Below are 26,251 nucleotides of genomic sequence, written 5' to 3'. Positions count from 1 at the left end.
TGTATTTAGACACTTATTTGCCCATGTCTTCTTCCATTAAATTTTAGCTATACATATATTACAAATATTATTTTTTCATAAAGACACATATGTCATCAGCAGAGGATTGCGGTTGCATGAGTTATAGTTGCCTGCACTAACTATAACGGGGGAATTTCAATGGTTTTTTATCAGTAAAATGTCCAGCTAACTATAACATGTGTGAAACCTATGGTTTTTTCACTGAATTTGCAAGGTTTTTTAAATGCTAATTCCTAACTATAACGTGTGTGAAACCTATGGTTTTTTCAGTGAATTTGTATTGTTTTGTTAAATGCTAAGTTACTTTACGCCATTCGTGGCGTGCGCGCCCACTTAACGCAGTTCGTTCCGTGCGCGCACAGTGAGCACGCGGAGCGCTTCGCGCACCGCACGCCCACTTTACGCAGTTAGTGCCGTGCACGCACGGTGGGCACGCGGTGCGCGTAGCGCACCGCGTGCCCACGTTACGCACCATGCGCACATGGAGGACATATTATGCGCTTCGTTGTGATAGGTAATCTTTTACTTTTTTTTTTTTTTGTTAATATGCCATGCACAACTGGTACACTTCGAACACCAGTTGCACACGGGGTGGGGAAAGTCTAGATCATTTTTTTTTTTTTAATTTTTATCGTACACGTACAGTAAGCGTAATCGGCGAAAATTTCAAAAAAAATAAAATTGCGTTTTTGGCCTTGGGGGATCTTTGAGGACTCCTTCATCATGGCTAGGTGCATGGGAGCCCCTTTATATGTTTTTGGGCTTTGTTTTTCAACCCCCCCTCAGAGTGCGAGAGAGAAAATGGCGGCCGGCGCTTCCTGGTTTCGACCGATTCGAATGTTTACTAAGATCTAACAGCCAATCAGATTCGCGCTCGCGCACGGCACCGTACGCGTACGGTAAGCGCACGGTAAGCGCACCGTAAGCTGCCACAGATATATATATTGATTTAAATGCTATTTTCTCAGGAACTACTGAACAGATTTACACCAGACCTACAAAAGGCACTTCCTTGACCTGAGGACTACCTCTCTGCCAAATTTCAAGTAACTCTGTTCAGCCGTTCGGGCTGTAGCTGTGTCTCAAGGTCCTATGGAAAAATGCATGGGAAAAACGCGTTTTGGGACCCCCCTTTTTTCTCAGCCCCCGCTTGATGAATCCCCCCGAGACTTTCAGGGTAGGAGCGGAGCGTAGCGCCCCACCTATTTTGAAAATTTCGCGAGGATTCGTCAACCGGCGCCAAAGTTATTCCAAATAGAATGTTGCGGTTTTCCTATGGAAACAGGGTCCTAACTATAACTACCTACTGGCGACCGCCAGTAGGTAATATATATATATATATATATATATATATATATATATATATATATTCACTGAAAAAACCATGGGTTTCACACACGTTATAGTTAGGAATTAGCATTTAAAAAACCTTAGAAATTCAATGAAAAAACCAAAGGTTTCACACATGTTATAGTTAGCTGGACATTTCACTCGTAAAAACCCATTGAAATTCCCCCGTTATAGTTAGTTCAGCTAACTATAACTCGCGCGCCCGCAATGCACTACTGATGACGTCACATATTACATCACTCATGACATGGTCAGTGACATCACTCATGACATCACTGATGACATCTCAAATGACATCACTGATGACATCATCCAGTGAATGTGTGTTTTTCTGAAAATTAAATATGTTTAATATATGTATATCTCAAGGTCGATGGAAGAATAAATGAGTATATAAGTGTCTAAATTGATGATTTGTTTTTGAAAAATTGATTGTGTAACTGACTGATTAAGTGTATCTTTATGAATACATGGCTAAGTGAGTAATGTTTAAATGTGTAAATACCTGTATCAGTCTCTCACTTTGTATATAAGTGGCTGCATGGGTTGGTGAGCAGCTACATGAGTGTCTATATAGGTTATTAGTTGGTTTTTTGAGTATCAGTATGAGTGTCTGAGTGTCTTCATGGTTCGGTGGGGGTTATTATGTAGTGCATAGGTGCATGAATGAGTGACTCACTGTTTGTATGTGTTGAAGACAGCATGTGTGTAGGACCGTATGGGTGGATGAGTGTGTGTATGGGTGTGTTAGTGAGTGAATGACTGTCTCAATAGTGTCTTTATGAGTAACTACATATGTTTTAAACTAGTATATATGACTATTGGTGTATATAAGTAACTATATGTGCGAGTGAGAGATTGGAAGAGTGCCTGTATGAATAAGTATGTGTTTCTATAAGTGATTATTTAAAAGACTAAGTATGTGTAAGTTTCTGTAAAAGTAAGTGTGGTGGTGTGTGTATAACTGTATATGCAGGTAAATGGATGTTTGATTCTTTATTAGCATGAGTGACTATGTGTGAGTAACTCTATGAATGAGTGGCATTGTGTTACAGGATGTTTAGGTGTATGAGTACATATGATGTGTGAGTACATGTATGAGTGACTGTATAGGATTGTTGGTGGATGAGTGGATGTGTATGTGGATCTTAGAATTACTGAATAGGTTGTTGTAACTGTTATTGGTATGTCCATTTTTTTGAAAATTTCAGTCTCTATTTTTAAATGTGTGTATCAAAGGTTATATTAGGGTGAGAGGAGGTCTACCACTCTATCACAAGGATGATGTCATCAGTGATGTCATTTGAGATGTCATCAGTGATGTCATGAGTGATGTCACTGACCATGTCATGAGTGATGTAATATGTGACATCATCAGTAGTGCATTGCGGGCGCGCGAGTTATAGTTAGCTGAACTAACTATAACGGGGGAATTTCAATGGTTTTTTACGAGTGAAATGTCCAGCTAACTATAACATGTGTGAAACCTTTGGTTTTTTCATTGAATTTCTAAGGTTTTTTAAATGCTAATTCCTAACTATAACGTGTGTGAAACCCATGGTTCTTTCAGTGAATTTGCAAGGTTTTTTAAATGCTAATTCCTAACTATAACGTGTGTGAAACCCATGGTTTTTTTCAGTGAATTTGCAAGGTTTTTTAAATGCTAATTTTTTTTTTTTCTTCTTTTTTTTTTACTTTTTTTTTATTTTAATTTTCTATCCTTTTTTAAAGACTATGGTTAAATTTTTAAAATTCTACAATATGTTTTTATTTTACATTTTTTATAAAATAAACAGGTAAAATTTATTAGCAATACATTTTTTCCTTTTTTTTTTAATTTTTTTTTTAGTGCGCGTACGGTAAGCTTACGGTAAGCGTACGGTTTACGCAATATCCGTAATTTATCTACGCTGTTTGCGTATAGTTACGCAATTTGCGTAGCCGCGCGTACTCCGCGTGGGGCGCGTACGCGTGTACGCTACACGCGCACGTTACGCGGAAGTGTTGGGGAGTGACTGTTATGCGCATGCGCGCGAGCGCGTGTCTTTTTTACGCGCAATCGTACTTTTGCCGTAAGCGCACCGTAAGCGTACGGTGTGTCATGTGATCATGAAACACAACTTTTGATTGGTTGAAACTACTTTCAGTTCTAGAACTCTCCTACACCACACCCATTCCCCTCATTTCTGCTTGTGATCCCTTAGGAGAAGGAGCTGGGTTGTCTTTGTGATACGATGGCAGAACAGCAGAGCTCTTCTGAGAGTGAGGCTAGCAGCACTACCTTGAGGCAGAGAGCGAGGAAACAAAAGACCTCTTACGTATGGGAGTATTTTTCTTTTCCAGAAGGCCAGCAAAAGGTAAATGCACCCTTAGTGACTTGTAAGCTGTGTAAGCGTGTACTTTCAAGAGGGAATCCTGACAGGAAGTATTCCTTTGGGAATCACACCATGATGAGACACCTTAAGGATGTACACAGAAGGACACATGCTCGACTTACTGAAGGTAACCCTTCAGTAAATCAACCAAGCACATCCACAGCAGCTCAGCCTGGACCATCATCTGCAGTGCCGAGTCCTTCTTCTGCAGGTCAGGTGAGCCCTTCATCTGTGGGGGGAGCATCTCCTTTTTCTGGTCCTCTGGAAATTAACCCTCGGTTTGCGAGGGTTGAAGTACGGTGCGCCACTTGTCATGATCTAATTAGTTATAGGGAGACCAGTATTTCCCTAGTGAACTGTAAAATAGATCAGCACACTTGTCGTACAATCTAATATTCCCAATCTTTCTTTCCTCTGTCCCTGCATGAACACAACGGCTCTTTTAAGAGCCAACCTTACCTTTCATCTATTTTTTATATATGTTTTTTAAAACTTTTTTTATTTTTTTTTACCGTACGCGTACGGTACGCGTAATTTTTTTTTTTTTTTTTTTAAAACACTAAAAATCAATTATCACATTACAAGGTCCTTGAGAGACTACAATTAAAAACTGAAAATGTGATTGTAGAGAAGTGGAAAAAAGGGACCATGATATTATTGACTTACCATACCCACTCAAAAAAAGATTTATTCATTTAAAAAAAATTTTAATTGCTTTAAAAATGGTTCTAGTTTTCGAAAATTTTCTATCTCAATCTGAAAAAAAAGAAAAAAGTATTAATATTTAAAAAAACATTTTATAATACAGTACACATATTTACATATTTTTCAAAAAATATTTTTGCCTTTTTTTTGCTGTTTTCAGAATATATTGCATTTCACTATAAATTGTGAAAGCAATTGCATTCATCATTTAACAGCAGGCAAAAAAAAAATTAACAATCTCAAAGATTGTTTAAAAAAAGCCCACAATCTCTTTTTGCATAAACATAACTTTATAGAAATGCAAAATATCATCTAATATCAATACTTATTTCTTTAAAATACCGTCTGATATTTTTGTTTCAGAAGTATAATCACAATAATATATCTCAAATAACTCCACAATACATCGGGTTCCATTTCCTTTAGGCCAAATAGTAATTTTAAAATTCTTTTTTGGTTAAATTTCCAATGGTAATCCAATAAAAATCTAAAGTTTAAATTGTACAGATGTCACCGATTCTCTGTAACATTTTGGTTTCCGAAAGATTAATTAATAATTAAATAAGTCCACAATAGAATTGTTTACCTTTCCGCATGGCCAAATAGTAATTTAAAAAATCTTTTTTGAAAAAATTTCCAATGGCAATCCAATAACATTCCAAAATTTAAATTGTGCAGATGTTACCGATTTTTTCTAAATTTTTGGTTTTCCAAAGTTTCCTTAAAAAATGGAAAAATTCCACATTACAATTGGTTACCTTTCCATTAGGCCAAATGATAATTTGTTAAATCTTTTTATTTGTAAATTCCAAATGGTAATCCAATAAAATGGTAAAATTGTTTTGTCCAGATGTTGCCAAATCTCTCTAAAATTTAGGTTTCAGGAAGATTAGATAGGAATTTGCTAAATCAAAAGGCAAACGTTGCTTAAAAATCAATTGGGAATCATTACACAGTGTCCAGCCTTTTTCACATTTAAGATAAACTGTGTAATGACCAGAAGTTACAGTAGGTCCATCATGGAAAATTATTGCAACTGTTACAAAAGTTTTTCCTGAAATTGATAATTGCTGTCCTGTAAACTTCTTTATTAAAATATCCAATTTTGAACCATCAGCTCTACATCGTTGCATCATTAAAATTACATACTGTCCGTATTCCTTTAAAATTAACGTTGAAAACATGTCAGATTTACACTCACCGCATTGCATGCTATGATTAGCATCTTTAACTAATTTAGCAAAAGTGACTGTTTTACTCTCTGGCAATGTAAAATAAATAAACCTTTCATTATCAACATTAGAGCCACATATATTATAACAGTTTTCACAACTATGTTCCCATTTATAAGAGAGACCAAACAAATTATCAATGGGAACCCCTTCTTCTTCCAGTACCTGAAGAAAAAACATCAAGAATTCCTGTGTGTCTTGCTGTACATTTTGAGAAAACTGTGTTCGTCCTGAACATACATCTAAAAGTTTTCTAATTTCAGTGGCACTTTCTATTTGAGTTTTATCATTACTCAGCTTTTGAAAAAGGAGACTCAACTCAGAACAGAATCTTTTTCCCTGATTTACTATTATCTGCTCTTGCACACTTTCCAGATAAAATGCAACATTCAGCACTACATTAGCGTAGCAGTTGACACCAGAGCTATTTTCAAAATGACATCCTACAACCTGTTCTTCATTTTCCTTATTCTTTTTGCTTGCAATTACATCACTCCTCTTTTTTTTCCTCCTCTCTACATCTTCATTACAGATATTCTCATTTCTCCTTTTACGAGAAACTACACGTTTCTCCAACACAGGATACTGACCTAAATGAGGAGCATAGCTTCTTCTTAATCTATTATACTCCTTTACACAATTTGTATCAGCACTAACTTTTGAATCATCAAAGTCTATCATGAATGAACCTGATAATGTTTTCACTCGTGATAAAGCAACATATGCCATACCTTCTTTGAACACAGTTGAACCAATGTTCACAAATGCACAATCTACAGTCAATCCTTGAGACTTGTGAATAGTTACAGCATATGCTAGCGAAAACGGAAACTGCTTCCTACGTACATATAAGTCTTTCACAAGCATGAAACGAACTGAACAACGACAAATGTCTTTAACTTCTTCTATCTGATCAAATTTTATTTGTAAACATTCAATTCCATCTTTTTTCTGATAATTAATAAAACCCACAACTCTTCCCATAGCTCCATTAACTAAACCTTTTTCAACATCCAAATTTCTCCTTAAAAATACTCTACAGTTCATGCAAACATATAGATTTTTTTCTAATCCAGCTGTTTTGAAAATGTTCTTCTCTAGTGAATCCTATTTATTTTTCAGTGTGCCTGTTAATGTGACAGTAATTCTTCCATCCTCAATTTTGTCCACTGCTTCCAATTTCCTGATATCTTCCTTTTCCAATTTCAAAAGCTCCTCATTGAATATTGAGCATTCACGTAGAGTTGGCATTAAGCAGATGACACTTTTGTTTTCTGCAATGTTCTTGTATATCTTCTCTGCAACTATTTCTTCCTTTGGGAATAAATTATGTAGCAGCCGACTCTGTAATGCTTTTTTGCCAGCTTCAGTGAGTAGTCCAATTCTGATATCTTTCAGAATACTTCCATATTCTTCATCGTTTGCTTGCCTCATATTAGTAGTAAGTTCCTTGTACTCAAAGAAGGACCAAATATTTGTATTACCGATGCTTCCCAATGACTTCTTCGTGTCTTCATGTGTCACAGTATTAAACACTGGTTGTCCTTTAACTGGAGTAAGTTGCAAAAGATCTCCAAAAACTATGACGTGTTTTCCTCCAAATAACACGTCATAGTCTGTCTTCAGAATTTGCTGCATTCTTAAATGCACAAAGGCAAGCATTAAGTTTGATACCATGCTCACCTCATCAATAATAAGAACTTGCATCTTCTTCAATACTCTTGAAACTTCCAAGCATGCTTCTCCAGTTAGCTTGTTGTATTGTATTTTGTTCTCATGCTCCACTGGTAACATTAGCAAACGATGTAAAGTGATTCATTTTATGTTATATGCTGCTAACCCAGTTGGAGCAGTAACCACACAAGACAAAGTAGAATCCGTTTTTTGCTGTAGGTAGCTTCTGATGACTTTTATTAGGAAACTTTTTCCAGTTCCAGCTTGTCCGCTTACATACATCCTGATTGGATGAAATGATGTGCATGAGCACTCTTTTTTTTCATGTAGAAATCCGTGATCAATGTTGTTTCTGATCTCTTCATAAATTTGTTGCTGCTCTTCGTTCAGTTGTCTTTCCAAATTTTGTAAGTCTATAAATTCTTCTTGAGCTTGATTCATAGCCGTTTCCACTTCATTCATGGCTATTGATGCTTCATTTTCAACGATTGGTTGTCCAAGGGGATCTTGACTGAGTGTTCCTGAACTTTGGCTGTCCTGAGAACTGTCTCTAGCTATTTCTGCTGCAATTGTAGTTTCCTGTTCAATTTCTTCATTTAACATTTGCAGATAAGTTGTGAATGTATTGCATTGTATGCTGTCTTTGCAAGCATTAAAAGAATCTTCATAGCTTTGAAATTCTCCCAGTAGTTCATCCTCTGTACGCCATGGTTTAAACAGCTGTAAAAGAGCCAAGTAGTAAAATTCCTTTTTCTCAGTAGTGTCGCAACTCAGCTTCCGGTGATTTATCAAACTTCCTTTTGTTTGCTTCACCAAACATCCTTCCTCACCAATGACTTTATATTTTCCATTGTTGATGTCTTCTGCGGCTTTCCGTGAATAAATGTAGTTCTGCAGCACTTCATGTTCTCCAGATGATGACTTCTCTTGGGATAATATGTGTCCAACATGTTTGATTTCAAAATATCTGTACTTTCTGGGTCATTCTCGGCCAAATATTCAATTTCTCCAACAGATTTCAGTACCCGATTTCTCATTGCTGCAAGGCCTAAACTTGCCCAAATTATTCTTCTTGATTTCGAGTAGAGACTTGCAGAAGATAACCTATCTGAACATTCGTAGGATCCAATTTCTCGATGCGATAACATCTTCAAACTGAAACTGTACAGCTTCTTACTGACAGTTTTCTCGTGAGAAATCTCTTCCCACATTTCCTTCAATTCTGTTTTTTCTGATTTCGTAATGTAAGACGTTACATATCGAGCAACAGCAATGGAATTGTCAGCTACATACTGTATATCCATGTTAGCGTTCCACATGGATAAAATCACTGGGTTGTAGTCATTTATATTTTTTGATTCTTCTTTTCTTTTAAGGTTGTAGGTATTCTTAGGTGATTTTCTTGTGATAGTATGTCTCACAGATGACATAAAACTGTTAACTCTTCCATTTGAAAGAACAGGTCTAGGAAATCCAAATCGACATTTAGTGTAGTATTTATCTTTGCTCTTGTATTTCCGTCGACAGTATTTTCCACACCGATGACTTTAGAAACGTAAAACTTGCTCCTTTAACTTTTTCTCTTCTGTGCTTTTTGGTATAGCACATGTTGCATATTCTTCAATGTAAGATAACACTGCTTCAACAGTATCTGTGCCAAACTTTGGGGCATCCTTGATCCACAACAGCATATGAATATGAGGAGCACCTCTTGCCTGGTACTCTTTTCTCCAAAAGAAATCCACTACTTCTCCTAGAGGTGGATTTTTTTATTGCAGATGAAGGACATCATAGCCTCAAATCTATGATTGAAATATCTGCAAACATTAACCGGATCCAATGAGCACAGTTCTCCTGCTGTTTTGTATTCGATGTTTTTAATGTTTGAATTTGCCTCTCATAGAAAATCCAGTAAATCATCCCAAGCGTACTCAGCACAGCTTAGGGTAAGGAACCATGTTGGTGTTCCTAAATTTCGTAACATGCATTTTAATTCACCATGGCGTCGGTACCAATATTCATTTGTCCCACGCTGACAAGCCATCAGATTGATCAGTTGTGTTTCCAAATGATCATCTCGGTGCTGCACTTTCTCCATAAAATCCTTAGCAGACACATTTTGCAAATGTACTCCACTTTTTAAAATGTGATTTACTTCATAAGACAATGCAGACAAGTCGCTTTCAAATAAAAGATGGAACAAATAAGGAATACTTTGTCGAAATCTGGGATCTTCAGCATATAGTCTTGTAGTCCGATACTCAGAAGCTGGAATCTGTTCCGGACGTTCATCGTATCGTCCTCCTTTTCCTTTAGGAAACAGCTGGGGAAAACATCGAGCTTCCAAGCTCTCCTCCCATACACTCACGGGAGTTCCTTTTGCTTTCTTCATCTGAAATAGATCAATATTGTCTCCCATAACTTCTTTTGAATGAAGAGGATGTATGCTAAAATGTTCATAAATTTCTTCTTCCTTTGACTTGTCCACTTTTTCAATTTGTCCAGTTGGTGTTTCTGTGTCTTCTTGTAAATCTTCTTCTTCTTCTTCTTCTATATAAATTGATTCATACCATTTGTTATTCCTTTTCAAATACAAATTTGCTCTTTGTACTTTCCGTACATCTACCAGCTCCTGCCAAATCTTCTTATTCTTTGTAGGTACACCATTAACCAGAATAATGAATGGTTCAGTTTCCAAAGTATCCGCATCAATAGTTTCCATATTTTTTTTCAAATCCAAGGGCAAATACACCACTCTACCTTTTAAACCTCTCAGTAAATCTGAAGGAGGTAATTTACCAGTTTTGGGCTCCATACGTACTATGGTCTGGAACGGATGAACACATTGAATGAGTATAGACTCATATGTATTTAATTCAGAAAGTTCAGCAGGAATAGCATCCAATTCTAAATTATTATGTACAGCTCTGGTCGGCATTCTATTTTCCTCTAACTTGTTGTAACAGTATTTACAAATACGCTGATCTTCACCCAATTCAAAACAATTTTCAAGAAATATATATGTGGCAAAATCCTTCCACTTATAATTATCTTCATTTTCACTCTTTCTGTAGAGATCAACATTCCTAGTTTGTTTTCTATAATGAGTTCTGCGGCAACAAATACAAGTAATATTTGGTCTTTCATTAGAGATTATTGCAAATTTTGTTATGTGATCATTAAATGTCTTACTTACAGAGGGTTCTACATACTCTTCCACTTCTTCCTCATTTACTGTGTCCTTCTCTGCACTGTTTTGTTTAGGACCAAAGTAACAAAACTGAATTTCATCAATAACCTTCTCTACATCTGATACCGTTCCACGGAACAGAGCCCTATTCAATTCATCTAACTTTATTGCTGGACTTTTAGCAAAATACAACCGTCTCACAAACTTTCTCATTTCAGTATGATGAACAGCCAGCATCCTAAAATGATGGAAAACACTATTACACACTTTTCTAGATAGACAAGCCAGAGAATGACCCTGCAAACCAGTATTCTCTCTCACTCTGCATGGATCCAGACTTTGAACCACCTTAATCTTCTGTTTTACACTTTTTTTTACTATATTCTCTTAGAAACTCACGAAATTTATCAATAGATTCCTGACGCACAGTGCAAATGCTACTACAATTCCAAGTGTACACTGGGGCTTTAGGACGTCTCCCCATAGCCTCATCCGCCATCACTTGTACCTCATCTCTTGGAACCATTATCTCCTTCTCCATTATGCAACCATTTTTCACTTCATAAGCACGACCTCTGGTGTCAACTGCATGCAGCAAACTATTACTTTGAAAATAACTCTCTTCATTAAAAAAAGGTTCACTACTTGAACTATGCATCCATTTTCCTAAAAACACTTTAGAAAAGTTTGTTCTGTTCGCTACTCTTTTCCTTTTGCTATGTGATTTCAGTACATTAACCATTTTGTCTAATGTACGCATCCTATTCAAAATTAAAATGAATAGTTTCCTTTTTAATTCTAATGCCTTTGCTGCAATGGCTTCAATTTCTTTTTTTCTCTTATAGAACTTAGCCTTTTGCTTATATTTCTTCACATCCTTTATCAAATTGGACATAACTCTTCTCTGAATCATTTTTCTACGTATCTCTTTAAACGCTGTTTTTCTGTTTAAGTTAATCTTTTTAGTTGCAGAAGGTATATTTGCATTAACTAAATTCTCAATTTTTTCCTGTCCTTTTCGATTGAAATCATTCTTTCCAGTACAGACATTTTGTACATTTTTCCTTTTTTTGAATATGTTCTTTAGAAAATTTTTTGTCTGCTTACCAGAAGATTTTTTCTTTTTCCCAACATGAGCATCTTCAACTAACTTAGGTCCTCCAGTTGTCTTCAAATATAGGTTTTTTTTGTGGTCTTTTTTTACTCTGGATTTTGTAGGCATCTTAAATTTTGTTCACTGCTCTTCAGCAATACCTGAAAAAAACTAAAAAAAAATTCCTTTATTTTATTTAAATATATTACTACATTTGTTTTCACATTAGTCACAAAACGAAATTTCTTTGCCAATTTGAAAGCACACTTACTACTCTTTTTTTTGGCAAGTGATAATCACTTTTACAGACTGACACATTATGAATCCACTTTTCAGATTTTTTAAAAAGCACATGTCCAAACTGCTTTTTCAGACCAGCACCATTTGTAACCTGGATGACTGCCTACACTCCAGCAAGAGCAACCAGCCTTAGTGATGCTGAATGTATTTGCATTACTGACTGAAACCTCAAACCCTACTCGCTTGTGAATACTGTGCATGATTCCACATGGTAAGCAGCTGGGTGTGTGCTAAGAGTCTGCTTCTGCACCAAAAAATGGCTCCCCCTTTCCATCTAATGCACCTGTGAAATCACCAGAGCAATACACAATAAATCTCTGCCTGTAATTCCTATTTGCACACAGAGTCATGTTTTCACATTAGGCCCTTAAACGAAATTTCTTTGCCAATTTGAAAGCACACTTACTGCTCTTTTTTTTGGCAAGTGATAAACACTTTTACAGACTGACACATTATGAATCCACTTTTCAGATTTTTTAAAAAGCACATGTCCAAACTGCTTTTTCAGACCAGCACCATTTGTAACCTGGGTGACTGCCTACACTCCAGCAAGGGCAACCAGCCTTAGTGATGCTGAATGTATTTGCATTACTGACTGAAACCTCAAACCCCACTCGCTTGTGAATACTGTGCATGATTCCACATGGTAAGCAGCTGGGTGTGTGCTAAGAGTTTGCTTCTGCACCAAAAAATGGCTCCCCCTTTCCATCTAATGCAACTGTGAAATCACCACAGCAATACGCAATAAATCTCTGCCTATAATTCCTCTTTGCACACAGAGTCATGTTTTCACATTAGGCCCTTAAACGAAATTTCTTTGCTAATTTGAAAGCACACTTACTGCTCTTTTTTTTGGCAAGTGATAATCACTTTTACAGACTGACACATTATGAATCCACTTTTCAGATTTTTTAAAAAGCACATGTCCAAACTGCTTTTTCAGACCAGCACCATTTGTAACCTGGATGACTGCCTAGACTCCAGCAAGAGCAACCAGCCTTAGTGATGCTGAATGTATTTGCATTACTGACTGAAACCTCAAACCCCACTCGCTTGTGAATACTGTGCATGATTCCACATGGTAAGCAGCTGGGTGTGTGCTAAGAGTCTGCTTCTGCACCAAAAAATGGCTCTCCCTTTCCATCTAATGCAACTGTGAAATCACCAGAGCAATACGCAATAAATCTCTGCCTGTAATTCCTATTTGCACACAGAGTCATGTTTTCACATTAGGCCCTTAAACGAAATTTCTTTGCCAATTTGAAAGCACACTTACTGCTCTTTTTTTTGGCAAGTGATAAACACTTTTACAGACTGACACATTATGAATCCACTTTTCAGATTTTTTAAAAAGCACATGTCCAAACTGCTTTTTCAGACCAGCACCATTTGTAACCTGGGTGACTGCCTACACTCCAGCAAGGGCAACCAGCCTTAGTGATGCTGAATGTATTTGCATTACTGACTGAAACCTCAAACCCCACTCGCTTGTGAATACTGTGCATGATTCCACATGGTAAGCAGCTGGGTGTGTGCTCAGAGTCTGCTTCTGCACCAAAAAATGGCTCCCCCTTTCCATCTAATGCAACTGTGAAATCACCAGAGCAATACGCAATTATTCTCTGCCTGTAATTCCTATTTGCACACAGAGTCATGTTTTCACATTAGGCCCTTAAACGAAATTTCTTTGCCAATTTGAAAGCACACTTACTGCTCTTTTTTTTGGCAAGTGATAAACACTTTTACAGACTGACACATTATGAATCCACTTTTCAGATTTTTTAAAAAGCACATGTCCAAACTGCTTTTTCAGACCAGCACCATTTGTAACCTGGGTGACTGCCTACACTCCAGCAAGGGCAACCAGCCTTAGTGATGCTGAATGTATTTGCATTACTGACTGAAACCTCAAACCCCACTCGCTTGTGAATACTGTGCATGATTCCACATGGTAAGCAGCTGGGTGTGTGCTAAGAGTCTGCTTCTGCACCAAAAAATGGCTCCCCCTTTCCATCTAATGCAACTGTGAAATCACCAGAGCAATACGCAATAAATCTCTGCCTATAATTCCTCTTTGCACACAGAGTCATGTTTTCACATTAGGCCCTTAAACAAAATTTCTTTGCCAATTTGAAAGCACACTTACTGCTCTTTTTTTTGGCAAGTGATAATCACTTTTACAGACTGACACATTATGAATCCACTTTTCAGATTTTTTAAAAAGCACATGTCCAAACTGCTTTTTCAGACCAGCACCATTTGTAACCTGGGTGACTGCCTACACTCCAGCAAGGGCAACCAGCCTTAGTGATGCTGAATGTATTTGCATTACTGACTGAAACCTCAAACCCCACTCGCTTGTGAATACTGTGCATGATTCCACATGGTAAGCAGCTGGGTGTGTGCTAAGAGTCTGCTTCTGCACCAAAAAATGGCTCTCCCTTTCCATCTAATGCAACTGTGAAATCACCAGAGCAATACGCAATAAATCTCTGCCTGTAATTCCTATTTGCACACAGAGTCATGTTTTCACATTAGGTCCTTAAACGAAATTTCTTTGCCAATTTGAAAGCACACTTACTGCTCTTTTTTTTGGCAAGTGATAAACACTTTTACAGACTGACACATTATGAATCCACTTTTCAGATTTTTTAAAAAGCACATGTCCAAACTGCTTTTTCAGACCAGCACCATTTGTAACCTGGGTGACTGCCTACACTCCAGCAAGGGCAACCAGCCTTAGTGATGCTGAATGTATTTGCATTACTGACTGAAACCTCAAACCCCACTCGCTTGTGAATACTGTGCATGATTCCACATGGTAAGCAGCTGGGTGTGTGCTCAGAGTCTGCTTCTGCACCAAAAAATGGCTCCCCCTTTCCATCTAATGCAACTGTGAAATCACCAGAGCAATACGCAATTATTCTCTGCCTGTAATTCCTATTTGCACACAGAGTCATGTTTTCACATTAGGCCCTTAAACGAAATTTCTTTGCCAATTTGAAAGCACACTTACTGCTCTTTTTTTTGGCAAGTGATAAACACTTTTACAGACTGACACATTATGAATCCACTTTTCAGATTTTTTAAAAAGCACATGTCCAAACTGCTTTTTCAGACCAGCACCATTTGTAACCTGGGTGACTGCCTACACTCCAGCAAGGGCAACCAGCCTTAGTGATGCTGAATGTATTTGCATTACTGACTGAAACCTCAAACCCCACTCGCTTGTGAATACTGTGCATGATTCCACATGGTAAGCAGCTGGGTGTGTGCTAAGAGTCTGCTTCTGCACCAAAAAATGGCTCCCCCTTTCCATCTAATGCAACTGTGAAATCACCAGAGCAATACGCAATAAATCTCTGCCTATAATTCCTCTTTGCACACAGAGTCATGTTTTCACATTAGGCCCTTAAACGAAATTTCTTTGCCAATTTGAAAGCACACTTACTGCTCTTTTTTTTGGCAAGTGATAATCACTTTTACAGACTGACACATTATGAATCCACTTTTCAGATTTTTTAAAAAGCACATGTCCAAACTGCTTTTTCAGACCAGCACCATTTGTAACCTGGGTGACTGCCTACACTCCAGCAAGGGCAACCAGCCTTAGTGATGCTGAATGTATTTGCATTACTGACTGAAACCTCAAACCCCACTCGCTTGTGAATACTGTGCATGATTCCACATGGTAAGCAGCTGGGTGTGTGCTAAGAGTCTGCTTCTGCACCAAAAAATGGCTCCCCCTTTCCATCTAATGCAACTGTGAAATCACCACAGCAATACGCAATAAATCTCTGCCTATAATTCCTCTTTGCACACAGAGTCATGTTTTCACATTAGGCCCTTAAACGAAATTTCTTTGCCAATTTGAAAGCACACTTACTGCTCTTTTTTTTGGCAAGTGATAATCACTTTTACAGACTGACACATTATGAATCCACTTTTCAGATTTTTTAAAAAGCACATGTCCAAACTGCTTTTTCAGACCAGCACCATTTGTAACCTGGGTGACTGCCTACACTCCAGCAAGGGCAACCAGCCTTAGTGATAATGAATGTATTTGCATTACTGACTGAAACCTCAAACCCCACTCGCTTGTGAATACTGTGCATGATTCCACATGGTAAGCAGCTGGGTGTGTGCTAAGAGTCTGCTTCTGCACCAAAAAATGGCTCCCCCTTTCCATCTAATGCAACTGTGAAATCACCAGAGCAATACGCAATAAATCTCTGCCTGTAATTCCTATTTGCACACAGAGTCATGTTTTCACATTAGGCCCTTAAACGAAATTTCTTTGCCAATTTGAAAGCACACTTACTACTCTTTTTTTTGGCAAGTAATAAACACTTTTACTGACTGACACATTATGAATCCACTTTTCAGATTTTTTAAAAAGCACATGTCCAAACTGCTTTTTCAGACCAGCACCATTTGTAACCTGGGTGACTGCCTACACTCCAGCAAGGGCAACCAGCCTTAGTGATGCTGAATGTATTTGCATTACTGACTGAAACCTCAAACCCCACTCGCTTGTGAATACTGTGCATGATTCCACATGGTAAGCAGCTGGGTGTGTGCTAAGAGTCTGCTTCTGCACCAAAAAATGGCTCCCCCTTTCCATCTAATGCAACTGTGAAATCACCAGAGCAATACGCAATAAATCTCTGCCTGTAATTCCTATTTGCACACAGAGTCATGTTTTCACATTAGTCACAAAACGAAATTTCTTTGCCAATTTGAAAGCACACTTACTGCTCTTTTTTTTGGCAAGTGATAAACACTTTTACAGACTGACACATTATGAATCCACTTTTCAGATTTTTTAAAAAGCACATGTCCAAACTGCTTTTTCAGACCAGCACCATTTGTAACCTGGGTGACTGCCTACACTCCAGCAAGGGCAACCAGCCTTAGTGATGCTGAATGTATTTGCATTACTGACTGAAACCTCAAACCCCACTCGCTTGTGAATACTGTGCATGATTCCACATGGTAAGCAGCTGGGTGTGTGCTAAGAGTCTGCTTCTGCACCAAAAAATGGCTCCCCCTTTCCATCTAATGCAACTGTGAAATCACCAGAGCAATACGCAATAAATCTCTGCCTATAATTCCTCTTTGCACACAGAGTCATGTTTTCACATTAGTCACAAAACGAAATTTCTTTGCCAATTTGAAAGCACACTTACTGCTCTTTTTTTTGGCAAGTGATAATCACTTTTACAGACTGACACATTATGAATCCACTTTTCAGATTTTTTAAAAAGCACATGTCCAAACTGCTTTTTCAGACCAGCACCATTTTTAACCTGGGTGACTGCCTACACTCCAGCAAGGGCAACCAGCCTTAGTGATGCTGAATGTATTTGCATTACTGAGTCCAACCTCAAACCCTTAAACTATTCTTTTTTTATACCAGTACACCTTAATTTATTGTGAAAACATAGTCCATATTATTTTACTTGTTCCTCACATTTAAATTTCTCCAAAAATAGAAAATAATAAACACAACTTCAACAAAAAGAATTGCATTTCTATTATTCATTTCTTAATTTACCATATACATCCCCTCTCAAACTCTAAACTCACCTTTAAAATTAGTTAGTTGTGAAAGAAATGTGGCACTCAAACAGCAGATTATCAGAGCCAGGATCTCTGTTCTTTACACCTCTCTCCTCTCAGCAGAACCAGATAATGGCAAACTTTCCCTCTCTTTTGTCACATATATACATGTTAATTTCAAATCTCAGTGCTTCCCCCTTTTTTTCAAATGTAATCACACATTTCTATTGGTTGAAAACCAACCCTTTTCCAAAAGTACCCTTCCCCCAACTTGACTTCTGCCTAGTACCCTTCCCCCAACTTGACTTCTGCCTGCTACCATAGCAACAGCTCATGGAACACTGCTGTGTGGAGTTAGGTCAGAAGTTCGCCAAACAATGTTTCAATTCCACAGAGCAAGAGTGCTTGACTTTTCTAACCTAACAGCAAATCCATAGTACTGTTCTTTGGTAACACATTTTTCTGTACCAATACAAAACATGCTTCTATAAATTTACACATACAGCCTAGTTTTTAGTGTAGAATGGTATGAAACAGCCAATCAGTTCTTTTTTTAAAAAAAAAAATATGTATGCCTCCATTTCCAAACTGTCTTTCATTTCTTTTTACCATTCTACTGAAATACACCTCCTGAGTGCATCCAGATCTCCTTTGAAGATGTTCACAGTGTGGATTGTAGGACACAGCTATGTCTTCTGGAGTGAAAAGTTTGCAGAGAAAACAGGTATGGTGAGAGACCTTGCTTTGCCAAATGTAGACATTAAATGGATTGGTCAGAGAGGGTTAAAGTGGCACCAATTGATGCCATTGGTGAAATCCTTCATGCAAAACCAACACCCTGACCTCATAATAGTGCACTGCGGTGGCAATGACCTAGGCACTTTGACTGGGGTAGGTCTGGAAATGCTTATGAAGGACACCTTTGCACAACTGTTTTCACTTTTCCCTAAAACTGCCTTTGTGTTTTCTAACATATGCCAAAGGCAAAAATGGAACTGGTCCAATCATTTCTGTCCACAGATTGACAAAGCAAGAAAGCACGTCAACAAATCTGTTTCTGCTTTCCTCCGTGACTATGGTATGGGTTCCATTTACCACAACAACTTGCGTTACGACATGCAAGACATTTATAGAGGAGATGGTGTGCACTTCAATGATGAAGGGAACAGAGTCTTCCTCTTGAACCTTAGACTCTGCAACGGTACTTACTTGTAGGTACCACTTAAAAATCACTTCATAAACACAACGGCTCTTTTTAGAGCCCCCTAATATCTAAACACTTAAATCTGCATTTCATTTCTTTTTTTTTTTTTTTTTTACCGTACGCTTACCGTACGCGTACCCCGCAATTTTTTTTAAAATCAATAAATGTTTTCTTTGTACTTTTCTGTCCTTCTTTGACCCCCTTACAAATGTTAGGGGGTCTGTAACTCTCCTCCTTGCCCCCTTTTCTTGTTATCACTCTTTTTTTTCTGAGTGAAACACACGAAATGGCGGCCGCCACTTCCTGGTTTCGACCGATTCGAATGTTTACTAAGATCTAAGAGCCAATCAGAATCGCGCTCGCGCACGCCACCGTACGCGTACGGTAAGCGCACCGTAAGCGCACCGTAAGCTGGCTCAGATATATATATTGATTTAAAGGCTATTTTCTCAGAATCTACTGAACAGATTTACACCAAACCTACAAAAGGCACTTCCTTGACCTGAGGACTACCTCTCTGCCAAATTTCTAGTAATTCTGTTCAGCCGTTCGGGCTGTAGCCCTGTCTAAAGGTCCTATGGAAAAATGCATGGGAAAAACGCGTTTTGGGACCCCCCTTTTATCTCAGCCCCCGCTTGACGAATCCCCCCGAGACTTTCAGGGTAGGAGCGGAGCGTAGCGCCCCACCTATTTTGAAAAATTCGCGAGGATTCGTCGACCGGCGCCAAAGTTATTCAAAATAGAATGTTGCGGATTTCCTATGGAAACGTGGTCCTAACTATAACTACCTACTGGCGACCGCCAGTAGGTAATATATACATATATATATATATATATATATATATTTAGCTCCAAGAACTCCACTCGAAGAATGAAGCAGACCGCACTCAGCAAGATTTCTCGATGCGATTAATTTATTGCATTATTTCTCGAGATAGCAGCAGTAACAGCAGGACGCGTTTCGGCGTTCGCGCCTTTTTCGACTGAGTTACACAGTGCAGTTTACGTGAGCGATATTATATCCGGTTCATACAATCTAGTTCCGGTTCACTAAATCAAAAACAGAGTGAAAAGACTGCGAATTCAATTAAATATCGGACTGTGTTCACTTAAAGAAAATAAATTAATATGTACTACATCATAAATTAAATACAGTCCTGAAATTCATCAATGCAAGTGAAAAAAGCATTTAGGAACAAACGATGTAAATACATCGATAGGCGGTCAATTTTAGGCAAATTGTTACTCTAAATGAGTCAAGACAACCCGCAATAATTAACAGTTCAGAATTCTGCATACAGCAAAGATAAATATATGCAGTTCATTTCAAACATTTGAAACATAATTGAGCCCTATATGGGCATTAAGTAAACAGTAGCCTATTCATCACAGTGAAGCAGAAATCACTGTAGTATCTCGGTCCCCAAATATCAAAAAGTATTTCAACGTTTTCCTAGATGACATGACAGTTCCTCCTCTGTATTCAAACCATAGGGTGTAGTAGTTTGGAGGTCAATGATAAAGCGAGATTCTAATCTCCTCAATCTCAATTCCCGATTTCCCATTCGGTCACTGACTGGGACATGATCAAGGCAAAAAAATGACAATAGATTTCTGTCACTGTTGTGGTATTGTGCGAAATGTCTCGCTACAGGGTATGAGGAGTCTTGTTTTTCAATTGCTCTGGCATGTTCTAGGATACGTTTCTTTGTGGGGTGGATCGTACTGCCGATATATTGCTTTGGGCAAGGACATGTAAGACAGTAAACGCAAAATGGCGTGTTACAGGTCAACAGTTTGTTAATTGATCTTGGTTTCTTCATACCAGGGACATTATACGAAGATACCTTTTTACTGTTCCTACACGCCTTACATTTCAGACAAGGAAAGAAACCGGCAACTCTGCTAATGGGTTGGACAAAAGGGATCGGTTCATAGTGACTATTCACCAGTTTATCTTTTAGAGATCTACATCTTCTGAAGGTTATTTGTGGGTAGGATGGTAGAAGGTCACCTATTACTCCATCTGTTTTCAAAATGTGCCAATTACGGCATAGGATCTTTCTCAAAGTGTTTGTCTCATTAGAGAAAGTTGTAATGAACCTACAGATATCTGATTTTGTTTTGGCATTAGTACGGTTTGTATCTAATAGGGATTGTCTAGAAATTTTGTTAACCTTACTTAAGGTTTTCATGAGTAGATTAGGACAATAGCCACGTGATCGAAATCTTTCAATAGCAGTTGATGCTTCATATTAAAAGTCAACCTCACGGGAACAGTTTCTTTTTAAACGTAATAATTCACCGTAAGGGATGCTGTTTTTTAAAGATTTTTGGTGGCTACTCTGTGCTTCTAGTACTGAATTCCCTGCAGTCTCTTTTCTAAAGAGGGTTGTACAAATACTCCCATCTTGGACAAAAACTTTAAGATCCAAGAAGGGGACTTGTTGCGTACTAAATTGTCCAGTTAGATGAAGATTCAGGGTATTTATGTTGAGTGCTGCGATGTATTTTTCAGCTTCATCCTTAGGTCCCTTCCACAAAATAAACAAGTCATCTATGTACCTATACCATAAAATAATATTTTTGGTCCAATGTGCATATATATCAGCCCAGGCCACCTGCCTCTCCCACCAGCCTACGAATAAATTCGCATAGCTGGGGGCGAAGCAGGTGCCCATGGCTGTACCCTGGATCTGTCGGTAATGTTGTTTGTCAAACATAAAAATGTTATTATTGAGGCAGAACAGAATAAATTCAGTGAGCATAATGTTATGCTCAGCAAATTGGAGAGATCTCTCTTTTAAAAAGTATTCTACTGCCTGCACACCATGCTCATGCTTGATGATTGTATAAAGGCTTGTAATGTCCAAGACAATCATGAGCATGTCAGATTCCCAAGGTATATTAGCAATGTTGCTGATGAAATGTGTCGTATCTTTGATATACGAGGATAATGTTAACACAAACTCTCTCAAGAAAAAGTCAATATATTGGGACATATGCTCTGTTAATGACCCAATGGATGATATGATAGGACGGCCTGGCGGTCTGTCAACGTTTTTATGAATTTTGGGCAGATGGTAGAAAGTAGCTGTAGTGGGATATGGGCATGTTAAATATTTGAATTCATCGTAATTGAGCATATGTCGATCAAACCATTTTTGAATCAATATATGATATTCATTGATACTTGCAATATACTCAGATTTAGCAATTGAAGAATAACATGATCTGTCTGAGAGTAATCTCATTGCCTCTTCTACATAAAACTTTCTTGTCATTAGCACCACGTTCCCTCCTTTGTCAGAGGGTTTACAAATTAGATTTGGATCATCCATTAATTGTGAGAGGGCAGTCCTTTGTTTCAATATATATATATAATTAGTTTTGAAAATTTCGCGAGGATTCGTCAACCGGTGCCAAAGTTATTCCAAATAGAATGTTGCGGATTTCCTATGGAAACACGGTCCTAACTATAACTATCTACTGGCGACCGCCAGTAGATAATATATATATATATATATATTACCTACTGGCGGTCGCCAGTAGGTAGTTATAGTTAGGACCCCTTTTCCATAGGAAAACCTCAACATTCTATTTTGAATAACTTTGGCGCCGGTCGATGAATCCTCGCGAATTTCTCAAAATAGGTGGGGCGCTACGCTCCGCTCCTACCCTGAAAGTCTCGGGGGGATTCGTCAAGCGGGGGCTGAGATAAAAGGGGGGTCCCAAAACGCGTTTTTCCCATGCATTTTTCCATAGGACCTTTAGAACGAGCTACAGCCCGAACGGCTGAACAGAATTACTAGAAATTTGGCAGAGAGGTAGTCCCTAGGTCAAGGAAGTGCCTTTTGTAGGTTTGGTGTAAATCTGTTCAGTAGATTCTGAGAAAATAGCCTTTAAATCAATATATATATCTGAGCCCGCTTACGGTACGCTTACCGTACGCTTACCGTAAGCGTACGGTGGCGTGCGCGAGCGCGATTCTGATTGGCTCTTAGATCTTAGTAAACATTCGAATCGGCCGAAACCAGGAAGCGGCGGCCGCCATTTTGTCTCTCGCACTGAGTGTTCTTTATCAAACAAGATGGCCAAAAACATGTTACGGGGCTGTTTTGACAACTCCCTCCCACATAGTCATGTTGAGGGAGTCCCCAAACATCCCCCAAGAGCAAAAACGGTTTTATTTTTTTTACGGCAATTTCGCCGAGTACGCTTACCGTACGCTTACCGTAAGCGTACGGTAAAAAAAAAAAAAAAAAAAAAAAACACTATCCACACTTACCCCACCCCCTGTGCTTTTGGTGGCCGTAGGCCACCAAATGTACAGGGCTTATTAATAGGTAAAAAAACTAAATTTTGGCAACATGAAATTATAAAATCGAAATAAAAAAAACACTATCCACATTGACCCCACCCCCTGTGCTTTTGGTGGCCGAAGGCCACCAAATGTACAGGGCTTATTAAAGTTGATAAAAACCGTGCACGGAACGAACTGCGTTAAGTGGGCGCGCACGCCTCGAATGGCGTAAAGTAACTTAGCATTTAAAAAACCGTACAAATTCACTGAAAAAACCATAGGTTTCACACACGTTATAGTTAGGAATTAGCATTTAAAAAACCTTGCAAATTCACTGAAAAAACCATAGGTTTCACACATGTTATAGTTAGCGGAAATTTTACTGATAAAAAAACCAGTGAAATTGCCCCGTTATAGTTAGTGCTGGCAACTATAACTCACGCGACCGCAATCTTCTGCTGATGACATATGTGTCTTTATGAAAAAAAAATATTTGTAATATATGTATAGCTAAAAATGTATGGAAGAAGACATGGGCAAATAAGTGTCTAAATACAGTATTAGCATCAGCAGAGGATTGCGGTCGCGTGAGTTATAGTTGCCAGCACTGACTATAACGGGGCAATTTCACTGGTTTTTTTATCAGTAAAATTTCCGCTAACTATAACATGTGTGAAACCTATGGTTTTTTCAGTGAATTTGCAAGGTTTTTTAAATGCTAATTCCTAACTATAACGTGTGTGAAACCTATGGTTTTTTCAGTGAATATATATATATATATATATACATATTACCTACTGGCGGTCGCCAGTAGGTAGTTATAGTTAGGACCACGTTTCCATAGGAAATCCGCAACATTCTATTTTGAATAACTTTGGCGCCGGTCGACGAATCCTCGCGAATTTTTCAAAATAGGTGGGGCGCTACGCTCCGCTCCTACCCTGAAAGTCTCGGGGGGATTCGTCAAGCGGGGGCTGAGATAAAAGGGGGGTCCCAAAACGCGTTTTTCCCATGCATTTTTCCATAGGACCTTTAGACACAGCTACAGCCCGAACGGCTGAACAGAATTACTAGAAATTTGGCAGAGAGGTAGTCCTCAGGTCAAGGAAGTGCCTTTTGTAGGCTTGGTGTAAATCTGTTCAGTAGATTCTGAGAAAATAGCCTTTAAATCAATATATATATCTGAGCCAGCTTACGGTGCGCTTACCGTACGCGTACGGTGGCGTGCGCGAGCGCGATTCTGATTGGCTCTTAGATCTTAGTAAACATTCGAATCGGTCGAAACCAGGAAGCGGCGGCCGCCATTTTCTCTCTCGCACTCTGAGTGGGGCAGCATAAATGAAGCCCAAAAATGTGTAAAGGGGCAGTATATTGAGATGATAATCACCCAGCAATGATATACGGGCCCCCAAACAACCCACAAGGCCCAAAAAAAAATTTATTTTTTTTTCAAAAAATCGCCGATTACGCTTACCGTACGCGTACGGTAAAATTTTTTTTTTTTTTTTAAAAAGTATCCACACTCCCCACCCCATGTGCAAATGGTGCCCGAAGGGCACCATTTGTGCATGGCTTATCAATCAAATGAAAACAATAAACAAAACATTTCACAACGATGCGCATAATATGTCCCCCATGCGCGCACGGTGCGCGAAGCGCATCGTGCATATATGGCCCATCTCGCATAATGTGGGCACGCGGTGCGCGCAGCGCACCGCGTGACCACCGTGCGTGCATGGCACTAACTGCGTAAAGTGGGCGCGCGGTGCGCGAAGCGCACCGCGTGCTCACTGTGCGCGCACGGTGCACGAAGCGCACCGTGCGCGCACGGAACGAACTGCGTTAACTGGGCGCGCACGCCACGAATGGCGTAAAGTAAGTTAGCATTTAAAAAACCGTACAAATTCACTGAAAAAACCATAGGTTTCACACACGTTATAGTTAGGAATTAGCATTTAAAAAACCTTGCAAATTCACTGAAAAAACCATAGGTTTCACACATGTTATAGTTAGCTGTAGATTTTACTGATAAAAAACCAATGAAATTCCCCCGTTATAGTTACTGTAGGCAACTATAACTCACGCGACCGTAATCCTCTGCTGATGACATATGTGTCTTTATGAAAAAAAAATATTTGTAATATATGTATAGCTAAAATTTAATGGAAGAAGACATGGGCAAATAAGTGTCTAAATACAGTATTAGCATCAGCAGAGGATTGCGGTCGCGTGAGTTATAGTTGCCTACAGTAACTATAACGGGGGAATTTCATTGGTTTTTTATCAGTAAAATCTACAGCTAACTATAACATGTGTGAAACCTATGGTTTTTTCAGTGAATATATATATATATATTCACTGAAAAAACCATAGGTTTCAGGGGTGTTATAGTTAGCTGGACTTTTCACTTGTACAAAACCATTGAAATTCCCCCGTTATAGTTAGTTCAGCTAACTATAACTCGCGCGCCCGCAATGCACTGCTGATGACGTCACATATTACATCACTCATGACATGGTCAGTGACATCACTCATGACATCACTGATGACATCTCAAATGACATCACTGATGACATCACTGATGACATCATCCAGTGAATGTGTGTTTTTCTGAAAATTAAATATGTTTTATATATGTATATCTCAAGGTCGATGGAAGAATAAATGGGTATATAAGTGTCTAAATGGATGATTTGTTTTTGAAAAATTGATTGTGTAACTGACTGATTAAGTGTATCATAGTGAATACATGGCTTAGTGAGTAATGTTTAAATATGTAAATATCTGTATCAGTCTCTCACTTTGTGTATAAGTGGCTGCATGGGTTGGTGAGTAGCTACATGGGTGTCTATATAGGTTATTAGTTGGTTTTTTGAGTATCAGTCTGAGTGTCTGCATGGTTCGGTGGGGGGTATTACGTAGTGCATAGGTGCATGAATGAGTGACTCACTGTTTGTATGTGTTGAACACAGCATGTGTGCAGGACTGTATGGGTGGATGAGTGTGTGTATGGGTGTGTTAGTGAGGGAATGACTGTCTCAATAGTGTCTTTATGAGTAACTACATATGTTTTAAACTAGTATATGTGACTATTGGTGTATATATGTGAGTATATGTGAGAGTGAGAGATTGAAAGAGTTCCTGTATGAATAAGTATGTGTTTCTATAAGTGATTGTTTAAAATACTAAGTATGTGTAAGTTTCCGTAGAAGTAAGTATGGTGGTGTGTGTATAACTGTATA

This window comes from Triturus cristatus, chromosome 8 (assembly GCF_964204655.1).
Source record: "Triturus cristatus chromosome 8, aTriCri1.1, whole genome shotgun sequence".
Lineage (NCBI taxonomy): Eukaryota > Metazoa > Chordata > Amphibia > Caudata > Salamandridae > Triturus > Triturus cristatus.
This window is presented reverse-complemented; position numbering follows the sequence as displayed.